General features: G+C 42.1%; 1 protein-coding gene and 1 non-coding gene across 2 annotated transcripts in view; one reads left to right on the top strand and one right to left on the bottom strand.

Moving 5' to 3' along the window:
* The window catches only part of RASGEF1A (RasGEF domain family member 1A), a 485335-nt gene that overhangs the window by 342071 nt on the left and 119634 nt on the right, over nt 1–23630 (top strand). The window lies entirely within an intron of this gene.
* Nucleotides 17836–17996, bottom strand: LOC125995163 (U1 spliceosomal RNA). The gene has a single exon (XR_007490750.1). It is a non-coding gene; the product is annotated as a U1 spliceosomal RNA (small nuclear RNA).

The following is a 23630-nucleotide window of genomic DNA, read 5'->3' as shown; positions in this document are numbered from 1 at the left end:
TCTTTTTTCTTTTTTTTTTTTTCAGTTTTTGGGCCACACCCAGCGTTGCTCAGGGGTTACTCCTGGCTGTCTGCTCAGAAATAGCTCCTGGCAGGCACGGGGGACCATATGGGACACCGGGATTCGAACCAACCACCGTTGGTCCTGGATAGGCTGCTTGCAAGGCAAACACCGCTGTGCTATCTGTCCGGGCCCACCAGGAGCTATTTCTGAGCAGACAGCCAGGGGTAACCCATGAGCAATGCCGGGTGTGACTCCCCCTCCCCCCCAAAAAAAGAAAATTGCAATGTAGTTGAGGACTTTCCTGGATTTCTGTCCTCCTTTTTTCTTTGTTTTGTTTTGTTTAGTTTTGGGGTCACACTCAATGGCACTCATTGGTTACTCCTGACTCTGTGCTCACTCCTGGCAGGTTTGGAGAACCAGGCTTTTGGGGACCTAACCTTGGTCAGCTGCTTGCAGGGCAAACGTCCTACCCACTATGATATCGCTCTTACTCCCATTTGTCCTCTTTAATTGACACAGTTCCTTCATTTTAGATTAGTCCTGCTCCTTTCTGGATGGCAATGGGACTTCTGCTTGCCAGTGCTTGTTAGTTGTTTCAGCTCTTTTTTTTTTGGGGGGGGGGTTTGGGCCACGCCCAGCAGTGCTCAGGGGTTACTCCTGGCTGTCTGCTCAGAAATAGCTCCTGCCAGGCACGGGGGACCATATGGGACACTGGGATTCGAACCAACCACCTTAGGTCCTGGATCGGCTGCTTGCAAGGCAAACACCTCTGTGCTATGTCTCCGGGCCTGCGTTGTTACAGCTCTTAAGGTTTAGCTAGCCAGAGGTTCACAGTAGGCGTTGAATGGCAAGTTCAATTGATTTGTGGAGTGATTGGACATTTTGATCTCATGTATACCCAGTAACAGATGTTTAGCAATCTGATCTTCATAGCTTCTGGGGGATTTTTGCATTTGCCAGTATAAGTTTGGGGTGACTCCTTTGAAACACAGGATAAATGGGCTCAAGTCCACGGTGCCTACTCCCTCCCGTGATCTCTGGCATGGCAGATCCCACTTGCAGTTTTGAGAGCAGCTGCTCCCTGCTGCAGCCTGGGAATAGCTGCACATAGTCTATGCGAGATATTGCCAGTTTTCAGTCTCTTTCTGACACTGCAGCTAGCGGCAGAGATTGAATCTCTGTGGAGCCTTTATACTTGGCATCCTCTGTCTTAGGTTGGAGATTAAGTCTGGTACACCCATGTTGGAGAAGCTTCCTTTAGCTCTGAGCTGTTTAGGGCTATAAGCTGTGAACCTATAAGCTGTGAGTGGAGCTAAGGCTGTGACCTGCTGAGAAGTAGCTGAGCCTGGAATCCTTTGGGCAAGGCTCCTCTCCAGAATGGCTCCTCCCAGCCAGCACCAAGAGTAGCAACCAACTGTATTGGGCTCTACTAGACCTGAGTCTGTTTTCCACTCAGTGAATGCAGTATAAAGCAAAAGTCTTGTAAAACCTTTGCATTCAGCACCCTCCTGCCTTAAATTGACATTTTATGGTTCATCCTAATTTTCTAGTCTTTTTTTCTTGTCGCTTCTCCCCCTCCCTCTATGTAGGAGAAACATCTCTTTAGCTCTGTACTTCTCTGATTTTTGGTGTTTGGAAGCATCTATACTCCCAGAGGCAATGACTGTGTTCTTCAGTGAGATCCCACATAGGACCCTGTGTTCAGTTCTGTTTTTTTTTTTTTTTTTTTTGTTACCACATGGCAATGTTTAGTGGTTACTCCTGGCTCTGCACTGAGGAATCATTTCTGGTGGGCTCGGAGAACTATATGGAATGCCAGGGATTGAACCTAGCCCGGCTTTGTATTTGGCAAGTACCCTACCTACTGCACTATTGCTCCGGCCCCTCAGTTCCTGTTTTTGTATTCTTTGTGTTGATGCTTCAGGACCTATAACAAAGCCATTTCTTTTCAGTCATCTTGTCCCTGCCTTAGCAATGTAGTCCTTAAGAAATGTTTTATTTTTATTGAAACCATTGTGATTTACAAAGTCCCTTATAGTTGGGTTTTAGACATACAATGAATCAGGACCAATCCCACCATCAGTCTCTACCTCCCTCTACTAATGTTTCCCAAGTGCATCCCATCCTACCCCCTGTCCCAGCCTGCCAGTATAACAGGCCCATTTTAAGTTTAGATTGTTAAAATGTGGGTCTCTGAATTCCATTGTTGTTTTCTTTGGCTTGGATATTTAGTTATATTCTTTTCTTTTACACTACCAAATGCACTTGAGACTGGTTGGCATCTGGCCCCCATCCTTTCATATTTCTGTTTCTCCTCTTCCCCTCAGTTTCTTTCCTTCTCCTCACTATACTCTGGGGACAATTCCCATTTAGACAAGGCAATGTAATCTTAATTTTTTGGGTGAGGGTGGGAGTTGAGAAAGCTTAGGGCTTTCTTCTGGTTCTGTGATCAAGAATCATTGCTGATGGTACTCAGAAGATCATGTGATGCTGGAAATGCAATCAGGCTCAGTGGGTATAAGCCAAATGCCATAATTATACCCTGTACTGTTATCTATCCTGCCCCTGTAATATCATCTTTAAGAAAAAGCTGAATGAATGGGGCTGAAGAGAGTATAGAGGGTAAGGCATTTGCCTTGCTGGTGGCAGACCTAGGTTCAGTACTCTGCACTCCACATGGCCCTCCAGCCTCACTGGGAATGATCTCTGGAGTGTAGATGAGGAGTAAGCCGAGAACACTACTGGATATGGTCAACCCCCAATCATAATTAATGCCCACAAATTTATGATTCATCTCTCTCTCTCTCTCCCCTCTCCCCCCACTACTTTCCAAACAGTGCTCAGAAAATCTAGGGATCCCTCTCAGTGGTATTCAACAACTGGACTGAATATTTTTTTTAGCTTCTGGGTCACACTTGGTGTGATTCAGGGGATACTCTTGGCTCTGCATTCAGAAATTATTCCTAGAAGTGCTTGGAAGACCATATGGTATGCCAGAGATCAAACTCTGGTCAGGTGCCTGCAAGGCAAGGGTCTTACATGCTGCACTACATCTGTAGCCCCTAAGATGAATGTTCTTTTTTTTTGGGGGGGGGTCACACCTGACCACGCTCAGGTGTTATTTCTGGTTTTGTGTTCAGAAATCGCCCCTGGCAGGCTTGGGGACCCTATGGGATTTCGGGATTTGAACCACTGTCCTTCTGCATGCAAGGCAAACACCCTTAACTCCATGCTATCTCTCTGGCCCCTTGAATGTTCTCTTTTTTTTTAAATGGGATGATATTTTATTTTGAGCTGGAGTGATAACATTGCAGATAGGGCATTTGTGTTGCCCTCAGCCAATCTGAGTTCAATCCCTGACATCCCCAAGCCTGCCAGGAGTGATTTCTGATAACCCCTAAGTGCTGCTGGGGATGGACCAAAAAAAAGGGAGGATATTATTTTATTTATTTATCCAGGAATTTTTATGGATACTGTGATTTACTAAGTTCTTAATAGAGTTGTTTTAGGCATACATGTTCCAACCCCGATCCCACCACTAATGTTCCCTGTTCTTCACCAATATCCACAGGTTCCCTTCTGCTCCCTGGTCAGGCATCTAACAAATATATTTCTTTTTTTTTTTTTTTTTTTTTTTGGTTTTTGGGCCACACCCGGCGGTGCTCAGGGGTTACTCCTGGCTGTCTGCTCAGAAATAGCTCCTGGCAGGCACAGGGGACCATATGGGACACCGGGATTTGAACCAACCACTTTTGGTCCTGGATCGGCTGCTTGCAAGGCAAACGCCGCTGTGCTATCTCTCCGGGCCCCAAATATATTTCTTATACACAGGACAGACTCTGGTTCCCATCCCACATGGTCCCCTGAGCCTGCCAAGAGTGACTTCTGAGCAAAGAGCCAGGAGTAACCCCTGAGCATCACCAGGTGTGACCTAAAAACAGAAACAAACAAACATAAAGAATGAGAATAGAATGATCAAAAAATAACTAAAAGTAGATTTGTGATAGTTAATTCTGTTTTAACCTTTCATCTAGTAGAGGACTTTTAAGGAGCTCTTTTATCTCTTCTTGCAAAACTGGTTTTAAGGCTATACATTTCCTAAGCTATTTTCTGTCCATGAAGCTCTGTATGGTTCCTTCAAACATGAATGACAATCTAGCTGGGTAGAGTATTTTTTGTTGAGGTGTTCATTTTGTTGAGTTTTTGTACTATATCCTTCTGACTTGTAGTCTCCTTTTATTGATCTGCTTTTTATTTTATAGACTTTCCTTTGAATATAAGTTCTTTCTTTCTTTCTTTCTTTCTTCTTTTCTTTCTTTCTCTTTCTTTCTTTCTTTCTTTCTTTCTTTTTTTCTTCTTTCTTTCTTTCTTTCTTTTTCTTTCTTTCTTTCTTTCTTTCTTTCTTTCTTTCTTTTCTTCTTTCTTTCTTTCTTTCTTTCTTTCTTCTTTCTTTCTCTTTCTTTCTTTCTTTCTTTCTTTTCTTTCTTCTTTCTCTTTCTTTCTTTCTTTCTTTCTTTCTTTCTTTCTTCTTTCTTTTCTTTCTTCTTTTCTTTTTCTTTCTTTCTTTCTTTCTTTCTTTCTCTTCTTTCTTTCTTTCTTTTCTTTCTTTCTTTCTTTCTCTCTCTTCTTCTCTTTCTCTCTTTCTTCTTTCTTTCTTTCTTCTTTCTTTCTTTCTTTCTTTCTTTCTTTCTTTTCTTCTTTCTTTCTTTCTTTCTTTCTTTCTTCTTTCTTCTTTCTTTCTTTCTTTCTTTCTTTCTTTCTTTTCTTTCTTTCTTTCTTTCTTTCTTTCTTTCTCTCTCTTTCTCTCTTTCTCTCTCTTCTCTCTTCTTTCTCTCTCTCTTCTCTCTCTTTCTCTCTCTTTCTTTCTCTTTCTCTTCTTCTTTTCTTTCTTTCTTTCTTTCTTTCTTCTTTCTTTTCTTTCTTTCTTTCTTTCTTTCTTTCTTTCTTTCTTTCTTTCTTTCTTTCTTTTCTCTTTTCTTTTCTTTCTTTCTTTTTCTTTCTTTCTTTCTTTCTTTCTTTCTTTCTTCTTCTTTCTTTCTTTCTTCTTTCTTTCTTTCTTTCTTTCTTTCTATCTTGCTGCTTTTAATATTCTCTTGGATTTGCCATTTTGAGTAGAATCTGTTTTGGAATTTTCCTAATTGAGTTTAATTGCACTGGGACCTTTGGGCCTCTTGGATCTGGTGTTTGTAATCCTGATTTCTTTGTTGTTGTTGTTTTTACTTATTTTGTTTGGGCCACACCTGACTAATGTTCCTAGATTACTCCTAGTGGTTCGTGGAGGAACCAGGGTCAGCCACATGCAAGGCAAGAGCCTTACCTGCTGTACATTAGCCTTTTGATTATTTAAATGTTATTTTATCATTCTTACCTTCATGTTTTTCAGGGACTCATTTTTTTTTTTGGTGGGGAGAGGAGTTACATTTTATTTTTCTTGAAATTATTTTATTTAAATATTTACATAGTTATTCATAGTACAATTGTTTGTGGAATTCAATCTTCCAACACCAATCCCACCACCAGTATAACATTCCCTCCATCACTGTCCCCAGTTTCCCACCTTGGAAGGCACAAAATAATTTACTATCTATTACTTGTTACAACCTAAATGGTCATGGAATTAGTAAAAACACTTCAAAGACAGAAAATGTATTACAATGGGATGATTAAGTCATTGAAGGTCTGATTCAGTCATTAAGCTATTGGCTGTCAGCTGTGCATTCAGTGTTCTTGTTTTGTTTTTTGAGTTTAGGTGATGTCTATGTTACTTTGACATTTACCCTATTTTCTGGTGTGCAAGACAACAGCCTACTTTTCCTGTTAAAATATAGGGTTTGGACTATATTCACTGTATAAGAATACCTCCCTTTTAACACACTCCAAATGGAAATTAAAAAACATAAGATTTGATTTCAATATGGAAATTTTAATTCAAATGCTTATGTCACGCATGTACTTAGCTGGAAAACTGTCACTTATAAAAAATAAGGCTATTTGTCATTGAACATGTAAACATAAAACAGTGATCTATATTGAGTTATATTGAGCTGCTGTTGAACTGACAAGGTGGTGTCTATGGAATCTCTGACGATTCTTATATTGTTCCTCTTAAACTCACCCCCCAGTTCTCCGGTTTGTTATTCTTTTCTTTTCAGAATATTTTCCACCTTCTATTGTTTCTTAAAGGTTTCATCCTTCTCATCTTGAGGTCCTTGATCTTTTACTTAGTTTCTATTATTTTTGAGCTTTTATTGATTTATCTCTTGGGGAGCCACACCTGGCAATGCTCAGGGCTTAACTTCTGGCACTATGCTCAGGAATCACTCCAGGTGGGCTTGGGGACTGTATGGGGTGCCAGGTGGGATCAAATCCAGGTCAGCCACATGCAAGGCCACCACTCTACCTGCTCTACTAACATTCCAGCCTCACTATTGACTTTCTTTCTCTCTCTTTTTTTAATAGTTTAATGACAGCTAATTTTTTTTAATATTTTTTATTTAAACACCTTGGTTACAAACATGATTGTGATTGGGTTTCAGTCATATAAGATGACACCCCCATTACCAGTGCAACATTCCCACCACCAATGACTATTGACTTTCTTATATCACCTACTAAGCTCTTTGTCATTTCTTCCCCCCCTCCCCCCCCTCATTTCTTTTCTTTTTTTTTTTAGGTCACACCCAGCAGTGCTTAGGGGGCACTTCTGGCTTCACACTCAGAAATCACTCCTGGCAGGTTCTGGGGACCATATGGGATGCCGGGATTCGGACCACCATCCTTCTGCACGCAAGGCAAAAGCCCTACCTCCATGCTATTTCTCCGGCTCCTTTATTTGTCATTTCTGACTGTAATAGCTTTTCTCATTTGCATGCTTATACATTCTTGTGCTTTATTGACTACCTGTGCTATCATTTCTTTGAATTCATTGAGCATCTTCATCATAGTGTCACTAAAGACATTGTCTGAGGATTTATTGGGGTGCTGTTTGTGCTCAGCGATATTGTTTTCACTCACTAAGCTTGGTGGACTTCTACTTGTTTTCTTTCTATGGTTTTCAAGTTTTCTTGCTGTGCTGTAAAATAAGATTTAATCTAAAAAACCCTAAACAAAGGTGTTTCTCTAACCTTTTCTTTCCCTAAACCTCTTCCTTTGATATGTAAAAGCTCACCAGATAGGACCTCTCTCTCTCTCTCTCTCTTTCTCTCTCTCTCCCTCTCTCTGTCTGCCTGCCTGCCTGCCTGTCTGTCTGTCTACCTCTCTCTCTCTCTCTCTCTCTCTCTCTCTCTCTCTCTCTCTCTTTCTCACACACACACACACACACACACACACACACACACACACACACACACACACACACACACACACACCTTCTGATATATTGGGAATTGGTTTGCATAAAGAATGCAGTTTTGGCTTTTGGTGGGGGGTAGAGAGAGCAGGAGAGAAAAGGCCATGTTCACATTCTTTACCTTACTGTTCGGTGTATTATTTCTTCACCGCTACCCTGCTTCTTCAAACCTGTCCACCCGGGCAGCGATGGCGAACCTATGGCAAGTGTGCCAGTGGTGGCATGCAAAGGCCTTGCAGCTGGCACGAGGGAAGGACCTCAATTATGATAGGCGGTGCATGCCACATAGTTTTTAGATACTACAATCTTGTTATTAAGGTTTAATTGACGTGCTGGCACTTTTGAAGAAATTATTTGGTTTTGTGCTGCAGTTTGGGCACGCGGGCTCAAAAAAAGTTAGCCATCACTGAAGGGGTTAGAAACACGGCATTTGGAATGATCTCATCACTTGTGGATTTTTATTTTACACTGTGAGAGGAGGCGAATCTTTGTAGTTAACTCCCTGGAAAGATGCTGAAGGATTAAGTAGGAGGTGGCTTTCTGTCTTCTCTGCTCATCTTCACAGAATAATATGAAGCATAAAGCTAAGCCGTGTGTAACTTAAAACATTTTTTAATTTAGTTGAAGAAACATGATTGACCAAGTATTGAGAGTTGAGTTTGAAACATATAATATTTCAACAGAACTTCCACTCATCACCAGGGTTCCCATTTCTCATCATACTCCGTCCCTCTTTTCCCCATTCCTATCCCCTGCCTGACATCTTGATAGACACATTACAATGTTTGGGGGTTGCAACTTAGATCTTACATTTTAGTGTTGTTGAGTATGTGCTTTGGATTTATAGCTAGACCACTCTCCCCCATCAGTGTGAAATTGTTATGTAAATCTTCCTTTAAGTGTTATAGGTGGCCCTTAATATAGCACAGGTTGGGTGTGGAGACTGCTGGCCGCCACCTGGTAGTAGGGTATCAGCTACCTTCTGTTAGGGAGTGGCTTGGCCTCCCATGCCTAATAGGTTCAGTGATATGGGTTGAATGTTTTGAATGCTTTATTACTTGAGCTCTGCAGTGTTGTACTTCTCAGGCTCAGCAGTCCTGGGGGGCCATCAGGACCACCCTAGTGGTGCTTAGGGGCCACTATTGCTATACCTGGCAGTGATGCTGTAGATTGAGCATCAAATTCAGGTCCTCATCTATGCAAGGCATGCTTTCCAGTTCTTTGAGTTATTTCTCTAGTCGTCAAAAAGTCAATATTTTAAATTAAGAAGAATCAGCGGTAGTAGCATGCTAAAGGAAAATCAATAATGCTGATCCCATATTCATTTGAAATGTTGATATTAAGTCCAGAGACATAGCTTAAAGGATGGGAGTACATGCTTTGCATGTTGGAGGCTTTGATTTGACCCCTGGCTCCACATGGTTTCCTGAATTTCTCTGTGAGTAAAGCCTGATGACAGTCCGGAAAGTAGCTCCTGAGCACTACCAGATGAGGCCAAACACTGACCCCTACAAAAAGTATGAAAGAATTGTTTTGGGGCTACAATCAGCAGTGCTGTGGGTTTACCTGGCTCAGGAATTAATCCTGGTCAGCTCTGGGAGACCATAAGGAATGTCATGTTTTTTTTTGTTTTTGTTTTTTTGTTTTAGGGCCACACCCGACGGCGCTCAGGGGTTACTCCTGGCTATCTGCTCAGAAATAGCTCCTGGCAGGCACGGGGGACCACATGGGACACCGGGATTCGAACCAACCACCTTAGGTCCTGGATCGGCTGCTTGCAAGGCAAACACCGCTGTGCTATCTCTCCGGGCTCATAAGGGATGTCATGGATTAAACCTAGGTTAGCTATGATCAAGGCAAGTGCCCTACCCACTATATTATCAATCTGGCTCTAGAAAAATATTATTTTTTAATTACTTTTATTTTTTTCACAATTGTATGTGCAAAGCAAATGCCCTACCTGCTGTATTATCAATCTGGCTCCAGAAAAATATTTTTTTATTATGGCTTTTATATTTTTTCACTGCTTTATTCTCTATTCTTTAGTCCTGGCTCTTTCTGAAGTTGGAGAAGTGTGGTTTAGAATAATGTGGCATTAGAGAAGAGGACAGAGGATCATTCAGTGTTAGGGGGAAAATATAGTCTAATATTCTTTATTTATTTTTTTTGTCACACCCTCAGGGGTTACTTCTGGCACTGCTCTCAGAAGTTGCCCCTGGCAGGCTCAGGGATCATATGGGATGGCAGGATTCGAACCACCATCTGTCTACATGCAAAGCAAATGCCCTACTGCTGTGCTATCTCTCCGGCCTAACATAGTCTAATATTCTTGCATGCCCCTCTGGGAGCAATAGTCATACTACATTAATGCTCTCTACCTAGAACAACAAATCTGTGTAGTTTTTTTTGTGTATCTGAGTCCTACTGAAATGTATTCTTTGAAGGGGGAATGCTGGTATGTGAGATGTATTTATCTACCTAACCTCAGTTATAGTTTTTACTTACTTTGGTTATGGTGTGTGTGTGTGTGTGTGTGTGTGTGTGTTTGTGTTTGTGTGTGTTGTCAAGGTTAGATCAATCAGCATAGTCTGTTACTCTTAGTTTTAGTAGTTGGGTGTGGAATGAGCAAACCAATCTGAATACACAATCCCTGGAATTTGATTGACTTTGGGAATACGTGACTCATTACTTCCACTGACCTTTTCTAATAATATGAAGTGAAGATTTCCTGGGTCACAATAAACTGTCTAAGAATAAAACCATCCCACAGGGAGTACAGGAGTTGGCTCCTAACACCTTTATTTCATCTCAAGCTGTGCCTACAGCCACCTCTCTCCTATGCACGTCAGTCATAGGGATCATTCAACCTCACAACCTGTTTGGGTTTATCTTGCTTTGCAGTGTTCATCATCTTGACAACCTGGCTCTCTTTCTCTGTTGTCTTCTTTTTGCTATGAGTTTAAGGTCTGTAGTTGTGTGCCCATTCTGGCTTACAATTATGTCAAAATTGAAGCAGTGTGTGCATAGCAACCAAGAGACACATACTTTTTTTAACATAAAAATGATTTTAGGGGGCCGGGAAGGTGGCGCTAGAGGTAAGGTGTCTGCCTTGCAAGTGCTAGCATAGGACCGACCGCGGTTCAATCCCCCGGTGTCCCATATGGTCCCCCCAAGCCAGGGGCGATTTCTGAGCGCATAACCAGGAATAACCCCTGAGCATCAAACGGATGTGGCCCCCCCAAAAAAACAAAAACAAAAATGATTTTAGAGGGGGGTGGAGTAATAGCACAGTGGTAAGGCATTTGCCTTGCACGTGGCCAACACAGGACGTTCCCTGGTTCAAATCCTGGTATCCCATATGGTCCCCCGAGCCTGCCAGGAGTGACTTCTGGTCACAGAGCCAGGAGTAACTCCTGAGCACCACAAGGTATGACCCAAAAAACAAAAACAAACAAAAAAAAGATTTTAAATACTGTAAAAAAATCACTTCTTGGGGCCAGGACAATTGTACATTATGTAGGGTGCTTGTCTTGTACATGATCAACCCTGGTTCGATCCCTGGCATCTCATTTAGTCTCCTGAGCTTCATCAGGAGTGATCCCTATTGCAGAGCCAAGAGTAAGCTCTAAAAACAGCTGGGTATGTCCCCCAAATTAAACAAAACCCCGAAATAAAAATAATGACTTTTGGGAGTTGGAGTAATTATAAATTTTTCCTCGGCCTGCACTATCTACCTGCTAATATGTCAGGTAGAGACCAGTACTGCCTGTTGTAAGCACTGTTATCATCTGAGCTTGTTCACCTTGCCCTGAAAGCCAACCAAGGCATGTCCAGGGGGGAAATGATGCCCGGATTGAGGGGATGCTTCATGAAACTCTGAGGCAAAATACAAAAAAATAGCTGTCTTACCTGGATGGTGTTCTCAGTAACTGCTTACTTTATCTGTAGTAATGTGCTAATCCTTCACTTTATTCTTACACTTTTTCTTCCATTTCTCTATCTAGTCTTTTCTTTATCTTCCTTATCTGAGATTTTTGCCAGACTCTGGAATTAGGTGTATTATATGGCATGAGCACCTGTGCTTTATATTTTATTTTATTGTATTTGGGCTATACCCAGCTGCGCTCATGAATCAATCCTGGCTCTGCACTCAGAAATCACTCCTGGCAGGTTCGAAGGACTATATGGGATGCAGGACCAAACCTGCATCTGTTCGGGGTCAGCCACATGCAAGGCAAATGCCCTACTGCTGTACTATTGCTCCAGCCCCTAAACATTTGTGCTTGAAAGGGGATTTTTCTTTATTCCTTTTTTTTCTTTTTTGGTTTTTGGGCCACACCTAAGAGATGCTCAGAGACTACTCCTATTTCTATACTCAGGAATTACTCCTGGCAGTGTTCAGGGGACCATGTGGGATGTCAGGCATTGAACCCAGGTCAGTAATATGCAAGGCAAACGCCCTCCCTACTGCTTTTTCTTGGGCCCTGAAAAGGATATTTTTAAAGTTTAAAATTAACTAAAAATTGGGGCTGGCGAGGTGGCACTAGAGGTAAGGTGTCTGTCTTGCAAGCGCTAGTCAAGGAAAGATCGAGACCATGGTTTGATCCCCCAGCATCCCATATGGTCCCCCTAAGCCAGGGGCAATTTCTGAGCACTTAGCCAGGAGTAACCCCTGAGCATCAAACGGGTGTGTCCCAAAAAATCAAAAACCAAACCAAAAAAAAACCAAACAATATTAACTAAAAATTTATTATTAACTAGAAGTTAATAATATAAGTTTGGGTATAAAACCTATAACCAAAACATTAAAAACGAAAAGCAAGTCTATTTGTAAACTTAGTTTGCTAAGAGATTTTGTTGTTTTTCTTTCATGCTTTCATAGATTAAATCAAGTTGGTGGTGGTGTGATGGGGTCGAGGGGCAAGTTCCTTGCTCCTTGCACAGCAATGTATCCTGTCCTGAAACCCAGACTTAGATTCCTTAAACTTACCAGTGTTTGTTCTTTCCTCAAAGTCTTTCACCCTTGCCTACATCTCTCACCCCTTTCTGTCTTATTCCTCACTAGGAAGGTTTTATCTACATTTGTGACAGATGGGCTCACAGTGCCTCCCCTTATCCTGGGCATTATGGAAAGATAATCTGTTTCTATGAGAACAGAGAAAGGGAGTTTCAGTATTTGGGTTTTCGTTTAATAACCTGAAGGTTGATCATTTTCCTCCCACTCCTCATGCTAGCTGAATGTTTATTTCTGGTTCTGTGAATGATCTTTTACCTATTTTTCCTCCTTTTAAATTTGTTCCTCCTAGGGCTAGAGAGAGATAGTACAGTGGCTAGTGTGCTTGCCTTGGGTAGGGTGCATGCAGCCAACCTGGGTTAGATCCCCTACATCCCATATGGTCCCCTGAGCCAGCCAGGATATTGCTGGAGTATAGAGTCAGAAGTAACCCCTGAGCCTTGTGGCCCCAAAACAAAAACAAAATAATTTTCCCATCCTTATTTATCAAAAATGTTTTAAATTGAATCACCGTAAGATGCACAGTTGTTCGTGATTGACTTTCAACTATACAGTCATAAATTCTACATGCATACTTACAGTCATACAATTTTTTTTTTTTTTTTTGGTTTTTGGGTCACACCCGGCGGTGCTCAGGGGTTACTCCTGGCTGTCTGCTCAGAAATAGCTCCTGGCAGGCACGGGGGACCATATGGGACACCGGGATTTGAACCAACCACCTTTGGTCCTGGATCGGCTGCTTGCAAGGCAAACGCCGCTGTGCTATCTCTCCGGGCCCAGTCATACAATTCTAATACTCATCCCTTCACCAGTATACCCTGCTTCCCCAGTTTCCCTCCTGGATCCCCCACCGCCACAGCCTGCCTCTATGGGAGACACCCCCCCTTTCTTTCTCTTATTTTTTCCATTTATGCATTGTGGTTCGCAATAATGCTACTGAAGGGTATTATGCCTATTATGTTACCTTCTTTCAGCACTCAGTTCTTGTCCAGAGTGATCATTTTCAACTATAATTGTCATAGTAGTCTTTTCTCTGCCCTAACTGTACTTCCCCACCCCTCCCTCTTTTGTGACAAGCTTCCTACCACAGAGCAGTCCTCCTGGTCCTTGTTTCTATTGTTATTGGTACTTCTTTTTCTTTTTTTTTCTTTTTTCTTTTTTGGATCACACCCTTTTGATGCTCAGGGGTTACTCCTGGCTAAGTGCTCAGAAATTGCCCCTGGCTTGGGGGGACCATATGGGACGCCGGGGGATCAAACCGTGATCCTTCCTTGGCTAGCGCTTGCAAGGCAGACACCTTACCTCTAGCGCCACCTCACCGGCTCCATGGTACTTATTTTTCTTTACCCAATTATTTTTGTCCTTTCAGTCTTTGTTATGCAATGCATGTTAATTATAGAAAATCAGTGTCTTAGAAAACTTGCCTTACAGGTATTTGGTCATGAATTCAAATGCCTGGCATCTGACATGGACTAAGTACAATCCTGGCAGCACTAAGCGCAATCTCATCTACAGCACCAAAGTGATTTTCAGCCATGCCACATCCAGGTGTATCTATGTGTCCCCAAAAGAGGTGCAACCCACAGCAAGGCCAGCAAGCAACTGAAAAAATATGTGATTACCACATCCAGAAATTGGAACTGCTGACAAGAATATGTATGAGTATCACAGAAATGCCAGATGAACATCAAAACCATAACTTGTGGGGCCGGCGAGGTGGCGCTAGAGGTAAGGTGTCTGCCTTGCAAGTGCTAGCCAAGGAAGGACCGCGGTTCAATCCCCCTGGTGTCCCATATGGTCCCCCCAAGCCAGGGGCGATTTCTGAGCTCATAGCCAGGAGTAACCCCTGAGCATCAAATGGGTGTGACCCGAAAAAACAAACAAACAAACAAAACATAACTTGTATGTCTCCACTAAATGACGCCTGCACCAACATGTGTGCAAGTGCCTCATCTAAAGGAGTGCAAGCCCTGGTGAGCACTGTAATTGAGTATGAAAGCACCATGACTTGATGTGTGAGTTCCAGTGAACATCATAAAGAGAAGGGGGCAATTACCATAGATAGCAGATGTGTATGCAAGTTCTGGTCCTTGTAGCAACATCAAAATGATGAAGGAAAGGAGGAAGGGGGTGAAGGAGGAAGGAGATGAGAGTATTGGAGATGAGAAGGTTGTGCTGGTGAAGGAGGGGTGTTTTTATTTTTTTTTATTTATATTTTTGGGTCACACACGGCAGCACTCAGGGGTTACTCCTGGCTCTATGCTCAGAAATCGCTCCTGGCAGGCTCAGGGGACCTTATGGGATGCTGGAATTCAAACCATTGATCGTCTGCATGCAATGCTATCTCTCCGGCCCCATGGGTGTTCTTTTTTCTAACTGAAACTACAAACATGTTTGTAATTATGGTGCTTAAATAGATATTATTTAAAAAAACAAATAAGAATAAAAGCATTGGTAAAGGAAATAACATTGGTGGTAGGATTAATGCTGAAAACATTGCATACTTGAAATTCTTTTTTTATTAAGAAACACAATTTATTTATTTATTTATTTATTTATTTATTTATTTATTTATTTATTTATTTATTTATTGCTTTTTGGGCCACACCTGGTGGTCTCAGGGATTACTCTTGGCTCTGCCCTCAGAAATTGCTCCTGGCATGGGGCTGGGGAGATAGCATGGAAGTAGGGTGGTGGCCTTGTATGCAGAAGGATGGTAGTTCAAATCTCGGCATCATATGGTCCCCGAGCCTGCCAGGAGCGATTTCTGAGCGTAGAGCCAGGAGTAACCCCTGAGCGCTGCCAGGTGTGACCCCAAAACAAAAACAAACAAACAAGAAATAGAAATTGCTCCTGGCAGGCTCAGAGGATCATATTGAATGCTGGGAATTGAACAGGGGTCGTTCCCAGTTGGCCGCGTGCAAGTCAAATGCCTTAGGGCTGTGCTATTTTTTTGGCCCCCATGCTTGAAATTCTATTGTAAAAACTTAATAAATAATGATACCTAAATAAAAATTAAAAAAAAATTTAGCCATGGAAAAAGGTGATAGTTGCTTCAGATCCCCAGTGCTGTGCTTAGTTGTGCTGTGATTTTTTTCTGTTTGTTTTTGGGTCACATCAGCAGTGCTTAGGACTTACTCCTAAATCTGTACTCAGGGATCACATTTGGTAGTGTTTGAGAGAATCATATGTCCTGCCAGGGTCAAACTCATGTCGACCATGTGCAAGGCAAATGCCATACCTGCTGTACTGTTGCTGCAGCCCCGATCAAGCTGCATGTTTAACTAACTCTGTGGTCTTTCAGGAGCATTCCGTTAAGATGTGCACCACTTGGACCTTTATGAGATTTCCCTTCACATGCACACTGCAACTCTGACAGGATGCTTCATCAATAAGGATTAATTGCAGCAGCAATTAAACCTCCAAGAACTGCAGTGTGAGCATGGAAGAGACTTTAATTATTCCCAGAGATGTGGCTCCTAATTCTCTGCATTGTTGTCCTAGAGCAGGACGATCAGAGTTGCTGCCATAGGATCCAGCCACCAGACACCGGTGATGCTTGGGGCTTACTCCTGACTCTATGTCAGGGGTCACTCCAGGTGGGGGCTTGGGAATCAAACCTGGGTCAACTACACTGAAGGCAGGTGATTTACCCTCAGTACTATTTCTCTAGCCCTAATATTTTCTTAAAATGCTAATGTTAGGCGGGCCCAGAGAGATAGCACAACAGCGTTTGCCTTGCAAGCAGCCGATCCAGGACCAAAGGTGGTTGGTTCGAATCCCGTTTCCCATATAGTCCCCCGTGCCTGCCAGGAGGCAGGAGTTCTGAGCAGACAGCCAGGAGGAACCCCTGAGCATTGCCGGGTGTGGCCCAAAAACCAAAAAAAAAAAAAAAAAAAAAAAAAAGCTAATGTTAGGCTTTTTCCCACTTCATTTAAAAGGGGGAAATATATTGATTCATGTGGGACTTCTAAATTATTTTAAATTATTCGTGGTGTCACTGAAATCTAGAAGAGAGGAAAAAGAAGAAAATTTAGCTCATCTATTTAGTATCATAAATGATTCTTTCAACTTTTTACTCCACTATTTTTTGTTTGTTTGCTTTTGGGCCACACCCGGCAGTGCTCAGGGGTTACTGCTGGCTCTGTGCTCAGAAATGGATCCTGGCAGACTTGGGGGATCATATGGGATGCCGGGATTTGAACCACCGACCTTCTGCATGCAAGGCAAATACCTTACCTCCATGCTATCTCTCCGGCTCCGGAAACACCTTTCCTAAGTCTCCCATTCTGTGAGTTGATTTTGTATACTTTTCATATTTATTTTAAGACTCAAAAGCTTTTTCTATTTTGGGCCACACCTGGTGGTGCTCAGGGGTTATTTCTGGCTCAGTGATTAGAAATAACTCCTGGTGGCCTTAGGAAAACATATAGGATACTGGGATCAAATCTGGCTTGGTTTGGCTTCTGCTTAATGTTTCTTTTTAACTTAACTTTCTTTGGCCCTGGTACTCAGGTATTACTCTTGATTCTATGCTCAGGCATCACTCCTGGTGGTGCTCAGGGAACCAAATACTTAGGGTTTTTATGTACAAGGTTACTTGACTTTTTTTTTTTTTTTTTTTGGTCTTTGGGTCACACCTGGCGGTGCTCAGGGGTTACTTCTGGCTATCTGCTCAGAAATAGCTCCTGGCAGGCATGGGGGACCATATGGGATACCGGGATTCGAACCAACCACCTTTGGTCCTGGATCGGCTGCTTGCAAGGCAAACGCTGCTGTGCTATCTCTCCGGGCCCGGTTACTTGACTTTTATTAGCACCAAACATGTCCAAGACTCTCCACCAGTTACCTTGTGTCAATGTCACTTCTAGTCCACTTCTCTGGCCCCTGTTTTATTTCTTTATATGCTACAGATGAGTGTGACCATCCTTCATTTGTCTTTCTCTCCTCTGACTGACTTCACTTAACAAGAAGCCTTCCAATTTCATACAAGTGGAAGCAAACTGCATGATTTCATAGGTTTCGATGGTTGTGTACTATTCTATTACGTGAATATCTCGTACTACTGATCTGTTCTTCTGTCACTGAACATTTGGTTTATTTCCATATCTCAGCTATTGTTCTTTGTGCTTTAGTGAACATGAATGTGCACAGATCTTTTCAAGTTAATGCTTTTTGTGTTTGGTAGGGTGGATGCTATGAAGTATAATTGCTGGCTTACATGGAATCTCTATGATGGCTATGAAAATTCTGTTTTCCATAAAGAGACTGAGGAGAGGACAATTAGTGAGGGTTCCTCTGCTACATCCCCACCCACACTGGTTGTTTCCAGTATTTTTGATATATTATGTTAAATATGATATGTTAAATTTTATTATATTAAATATACAATATATGTTAAATATGTTAAACTTTTGATATATTATGTTAAATATGATATGAGATTGTATTGACTCGAGAGATTTTTATTTCTGGGAGAGCATGAATGCAGTGTCCACTATCACTCTCATAAAATCAGGTTTCCACATTTAGGGAAATCGCAGGGGTCAGCACATCCAGAGTGCATTGGAGATGCCTTGGCCTGGGAAAACCACCTTTGTGATCATGGAATTTCCCCTGTCAGATAAGTATGGACTTGAGAGATTTAAAAAGGGATCTTTATAGTCTCTCATCATCATAGTTACTTCACTTAAGCCATTTCAAATGGCATCATTTTCATTTTTAGCTCACTCAGCCCCTTCTCCGAAGTCTTCCTGCATATCAGCGACTTTTTTTGTTTCTGTGTTTGTTTTTGCTTTGTTTTGGGGGTCACACTCTCTAATTCTCAGAGGTTATTCCTGGTTCTGCACTCAGAAATCACTCCTGGGGGCCGGAGAGATAGCATGGAGGTAAGGCGTTTGCCTTTCATGCAGAAGGTCATCGGTTCGAATCCCGGCGTCCCATATGGTCCCCCGTGCCTGCCAGGAGCAATTTCTGAGCATGGAGCCAGGAGTAACCCCTGAGCACTGCCGGGTGTGACCCAAAAACCACAAAAAAAAAAATAAATAAATAAAAAAAAAAAAAGAAATCACTCCTGGCAGATTTGGGGGAGTATATGGGACACCAGGGATCAAACCTGGGTAGGCCGATATAAGGCAAGAGTTCTACCCACTGTTCTGGCCCTGATGCCATGCTGAGTCCTGCTCTTCAGATGGTGGTGTTTGGAGTTGGAGAAGCTGATTAAATGTTGCCTTGGGAGGGAACAGTGTTTAACCTGATGCAGGGGTCTGGGAAACTTGCCAAAGGAAGTCGGATCCCAGATGGAACTTGAAAAATGAGGTGAAGTCAGCTGTGAAAGATGAAGTGGGGAGGGTACGAAAAATGTTCCAGGTGGGGGAACAGAATATGCAAAGACCTTAAGGAGACAGACTGTGGGAACCTAGAGGAGAAAATTGATGAGCTGTTTGAATCCAAACAGCAATACCTTGTTGGCCAAGTTAGAAAATGGAATTGGAAAAGTCAGGAATTGGAAAATTCTGGCATATCGAATCAAGATAATAACTACATGGTCAGATTAATAATTAAAAAATATATTGGGGCTGAAGTGATAGTACTGTAGGTAGAACATTTGCCTTGCATGCAGCTGACTCAGGTTTGAGCCCCTGCCTCTCACATGGTCCTTTCACATCACCGGAAGTGATTTTTGAGTTCAAAGTCAAGAGCAAACCCTGAGTGTCACTAGATGTAGCCCTAAAACCAAAACCAATCTTCTAAGCACCCCCCCCCCCCAATTCTTCCCTCTTGCCCCATTTCTGACTAGTTTAAACAATTCTTTACTCTATTAAGATCTTTATGGGGATAGAGCAATATAGTTTAGCGGGCAGGATATTTGCCTTGCATGCGTCTGGCTGATATGGCATCACAGCCAGGTTCCCTGAGCAATGTCAGAAGTGATTCCTGAGTGCAGAGCTAGGAGTAACCCTAAGCATTGCCAGGTGTGGCCACATTGCCCCACAAAAAGATCCTTAAGCCATCTTTTTTCCAACCTTAAATCATCTATTTCTATTCTTACTTTTCCTCACTTGGTTTATACTCTGAAGGTCACCATTATAAACACTTTTTAGTCATTATATGACTCTGCCAGATCACCCAGCGAGAACAACCACACTGGCCTTTGGTTTGCCTACAGGTCTCTGGCTGGGCCCAATTAACAGCTTCACTTCCCTTAGGGTCAAGAACATCCTACTCTGACCGCTTCAGCACTTGATGTCTCATGTAGGCATCATTATTATTTTCCATGGCTGTAAAAGTATTATTTGGAAATAATACTCTGAGGGCTCTGCCCTCAGAAATTGCTCCTGGCAGGCTCAGGGAACCATATGGGATGCCGGGGATAGAACCTGGGTCCGTTCCAGGTCGGCCACATTCAAGTCCACTGCCCTACTACTGTCCTATCACTCTGGCCCTAAAATAATGGTTTTGTAGCTCATTCTCAAAGGCCAGAAGCCCAAAATGAGTTTCCTTGAATAGTTAGTGAGAACTGTTACAACAAAATTCCACACACTGGGTGATTCTAACAAGAGAAATTAATTTTCTACAATCCAGAGACTAGAAAGTAAAGATCAAGGAGTGGCCATGTTGGTTCCTTCTGAGGCCTCTGTTCTTGGTTTGTTGCTGTCTCTGTCCTGTGTCCTCACCATCTTTCCCACACACACCTTTAATACTGGCTTTTTTTTTTTTTAAATGTAGCCAGTATGTTCAAAGTTATTCATGATTGGGTTTTAGACATATAATACCAATGTCCTTGATCAATCTTCCCTTCCCTCCCAACTCTTCCCACCCATTAATCTTCCATCCTGCCTCTATGACAGATGCTTTGTTTTGTTTTTTGATTTTGGGCCATCTACAGTGGTGCTGAGGGGTTACTCCTGACAGACTTAGGAAACTATATGGTGTGCTGGGGATTGAATTCGGGTTGATTGTTTTCAAAGCAAGCACCTTACCCTTTGTACTATCTCTCAGGCCTTGAGAGGTGCTTTTTGTTATATTTTGGCATTGTAGTTGATAGTATTGTTGTTAATAGGATTTCATGTATGACATTTTATGCTATTAGTAAAGTATTTCCTTCCCTGTTTCATCTCCTGCCTCACTCAAGTGGCAAGCATACAATTGAAGAAAAAAAAAAAAAAAAGAAAGGTTCTCATGTTCTTAGTTTCTATTACATTTGGGCATTTACAGTTCTACTATTATGTTTCTTTATATCTCAAACAATGTTCAACACCCTTCATCTGTGCACATTTCCCACCACCAATGTACCCAGTTTCTCTCCTGTCCTCTTCCCTGCTCTTCTCACTGCCTGCCTCTGAGGCCGACATTTTTTTTTTCTTTTTTAAGTTTAATTTTGTTGAAACAATTGTGATCCACAAAGTCCTCTTAGCTGAATTTCACATATATAGTGATATATAGTGATTCAGGGTCATTCCCACCATCAGTGTCAAACTCCTTCCACCAATGAACCTAGAGTACATCCCATACCACCATTCTTTGCCCCTTGGCCTGCTAGTATAACAGGCATTTTAAGTTTAAATTGTTAAAGTTTACCTTGTCTTGGATACACATTTCTGTCCTTATTTTACCTCCACCACTGTATCTGAGACCACTTGGCCCCCAGCCTTTCTTTATTCCTTTCTTCTTAGTTTTATAGAAAATTGCAGAAATATGTGATAAAACAATGAATCCATGTCCCAAGTTTCTATGAAAAAGATGGAGCTCCTATTTAAAAGTTATGAGATGAAAAAAGAAGATAAAAGAAAAAGGGTGTGTGTGGCAGATGTCTTTTTTTTTTTTTCATAGACACAGAAAAGATGGGGGAAAATAGAAAGGAAAAACCTTTCCCTAAAAACAGGGAGACCCTACCCATGAAGCATTTTGCCATAAGATCAACTAGAGGCTCCAGGCATACTAAGTTGTCTAACCCCAAAGACTTTCTTTGTGGTCTCAGTAAAAGTTCTTCTCGGTCATGGTTGTCATAGTCAGGTTTCTGTAGTTAGAGATCCTGGTTTTTGTACAAATCTTATTGTTAAAGCCTGGGTGACATACAACATCTCTGGTTTCATCTCACCGTTATGTAGCAGTGCAAGGAACCCTGCTCTGAAAGCAAGTTGTTTCTGTTACCAAATCATCAGGATGTCATATAAACCCACACTGGAGTTAGTCAGTGCCAGGGCAGCATTAGGGCCTTCCCTGGTAGAAGTCCGAATCCTTTCTTAAGCCATGAAGAAACAGAAAACAGTTGGTTTTCTGTAGGTTTTCTGTAGGTGCAGAAAACAGTGCTGGTTCCATAGATGGGATCCTAGGAGACATGTTTCTTCTTAAGATAGATCATCTGTATTGTCTCTCTCCCTCTGATTAACTTTACACAGCATGATATTCTCTAGATCAGGGGTCCTCAAACTTTTAAAACAGGGGGCCAGTTCACTGTCCCTCAGACCATTGGTGGGTCTGACTATAGTAAAAACAAAACTTATGAACAAATTCTTATGCACACTGCATATATCTTATTTTGCAATGAAGAAACAAAACAGATACAAATACAATATGTGGCCCGCGAGCCAGAGTTTGAGGACCATTGCTCTAGAGTCATCCTTGTAGTAGCAAATTGTATGATTTTATCTTTTGTTATGGCCAAGTAATCTTCCATAGTTTCCTTATCTACTTATCTGCTTTTGGGCACTATTGTGTATAGTGCAGCAGAAAATATAGGAGTGCAAATATATAGGAGTGCAAATGTCTTTTCTTCATTGTGTTTTTGAGTCCTTGGGATACATTCCAAGAAATGGAATTGATGGATCATATGGAAGCTCAATTCCTAGATTTTACTTTTTTTGTTTGTTTTTGTTTTTGGGTCACACCAGGCAGCGCTCAGGGGTTACTCCTGGCTCTATGCTCAGAAATTGCTCCTGGCAGGCATGGGGAACCATAAGGGATGCCAGGATTTGAACCACCATCTATACTGGGTGCAAGGCAAACGTCCTACCACTGTGCTATCTCTCCATCCCCTCAATCCCTAGTTTTATTTTATTTTATTTTATTTTTTTGTTTTTGGGCCACACCCAGTGATGCTCAGGGGTACTCCTGGCTATGCACTCAGAAATCACTCCTGGCTTGGGGGACCATATGGGTTGCCCAGAGAATCAAACCGCAGTCTGTCCTAGACTAATGCGGGCAAGGAAGATGCCTTACTGCTTGCGCCACCACTCCGGCCCCTCAATTCCTAGTTTTAATTAAAATTTTTTTAAATAAAATTAATGAATCACAGTGAGGTAAAGACATTTATGACTAAGTTTTAATTGTATAGTGTTCAAGCACCCGTCCCTTTGCTTCCCAGAAAGGCTGGATCAGTTAACATTTCCTTTATTAGTGAATGAGAGACCTTTCCCTCAATCCATGCTAATACTGATTGTTCTAGATTTTTGGTTTATTTTATTTTGGGCCACACCAGGCACTGCTCAGGTGTTGCTCCTGGCCATGTGCTCAGAGATCAATCTTGATAATGCTCCAGGAGATCATATGAAGTGGTAGAGACTGAAACTAGGTAGGCTGAGTGCAAGCCAAATAAGTGTTTTACCTGTTGTGCTATCTCTTGGATCTCTGTTCTAGTTCTTCCTGATGTGTGCCAGTCTCTGGTGTGAGGTGATTATCTCATTGCTTTGATTTGCATTTCATTGATAATCAGTTATGCAGAGTTTTTTTTTTGTTTGTTTTGTTTTGTTTTTGGGTCACCCCCGGCAGCACTCAGGGGTTACTCCTGGCTCTATACTCAGAAATCACCTCTGGCAGACACAGGGGATCATATGGGTTGCCGGGATTTGAACCACCATCCTTCTACATGCAAGGCAAATGCTTTACCTCCATGCTATCTCTCCGGCCCCTAATGCAGAGGTTTTTTGTTGTTGTTGTTGTTGGTTTTTGAGCCACACCTGGTGACGCTCAGAGGTTACTCCTGGCTATGCGCTCAGAAGTCGCTCCTGGCTTGGGGGACCATATGGGACGCCAGGGGATCGAACCGCGGTCCGTCCTAGGCTAGTGCAGGCAAGGAAGGCATCTTACCTCTAGCGCCACCGCAACAGCCCCCCCCTTTTTTTTAATGCCCTTTGGCCTTTTGTATGTCTTCTTTGAAGGAGTGTAGGTTTATCTATTCTTCCCATTTTTTTGATGGGGCTGGATATTTTGAGGGTATAATTCTACCAGTCCTTTATACATCTTTTTTTGTTTGTTTGTTTGTTT

This window comes from Suncus etruscus, chromosome 17 (genome assembly GCF_024139225.1).
Source record: "Suncus etruscus isolate mSunEtr1 chromosome 17, mSunEtr1.pri.cur, whole genome shotgun sequence".
Taxonomy (NCBI): domain Eukaryota; kingdom Metazoa; phylum Chordata; class Mammalia; order Eulipotyphla; family Soricidae; genus Suncus; species Suncus etruscus.
This window is presented reverse-complemented; position numbering and strand designations above follow the sequence as displayed.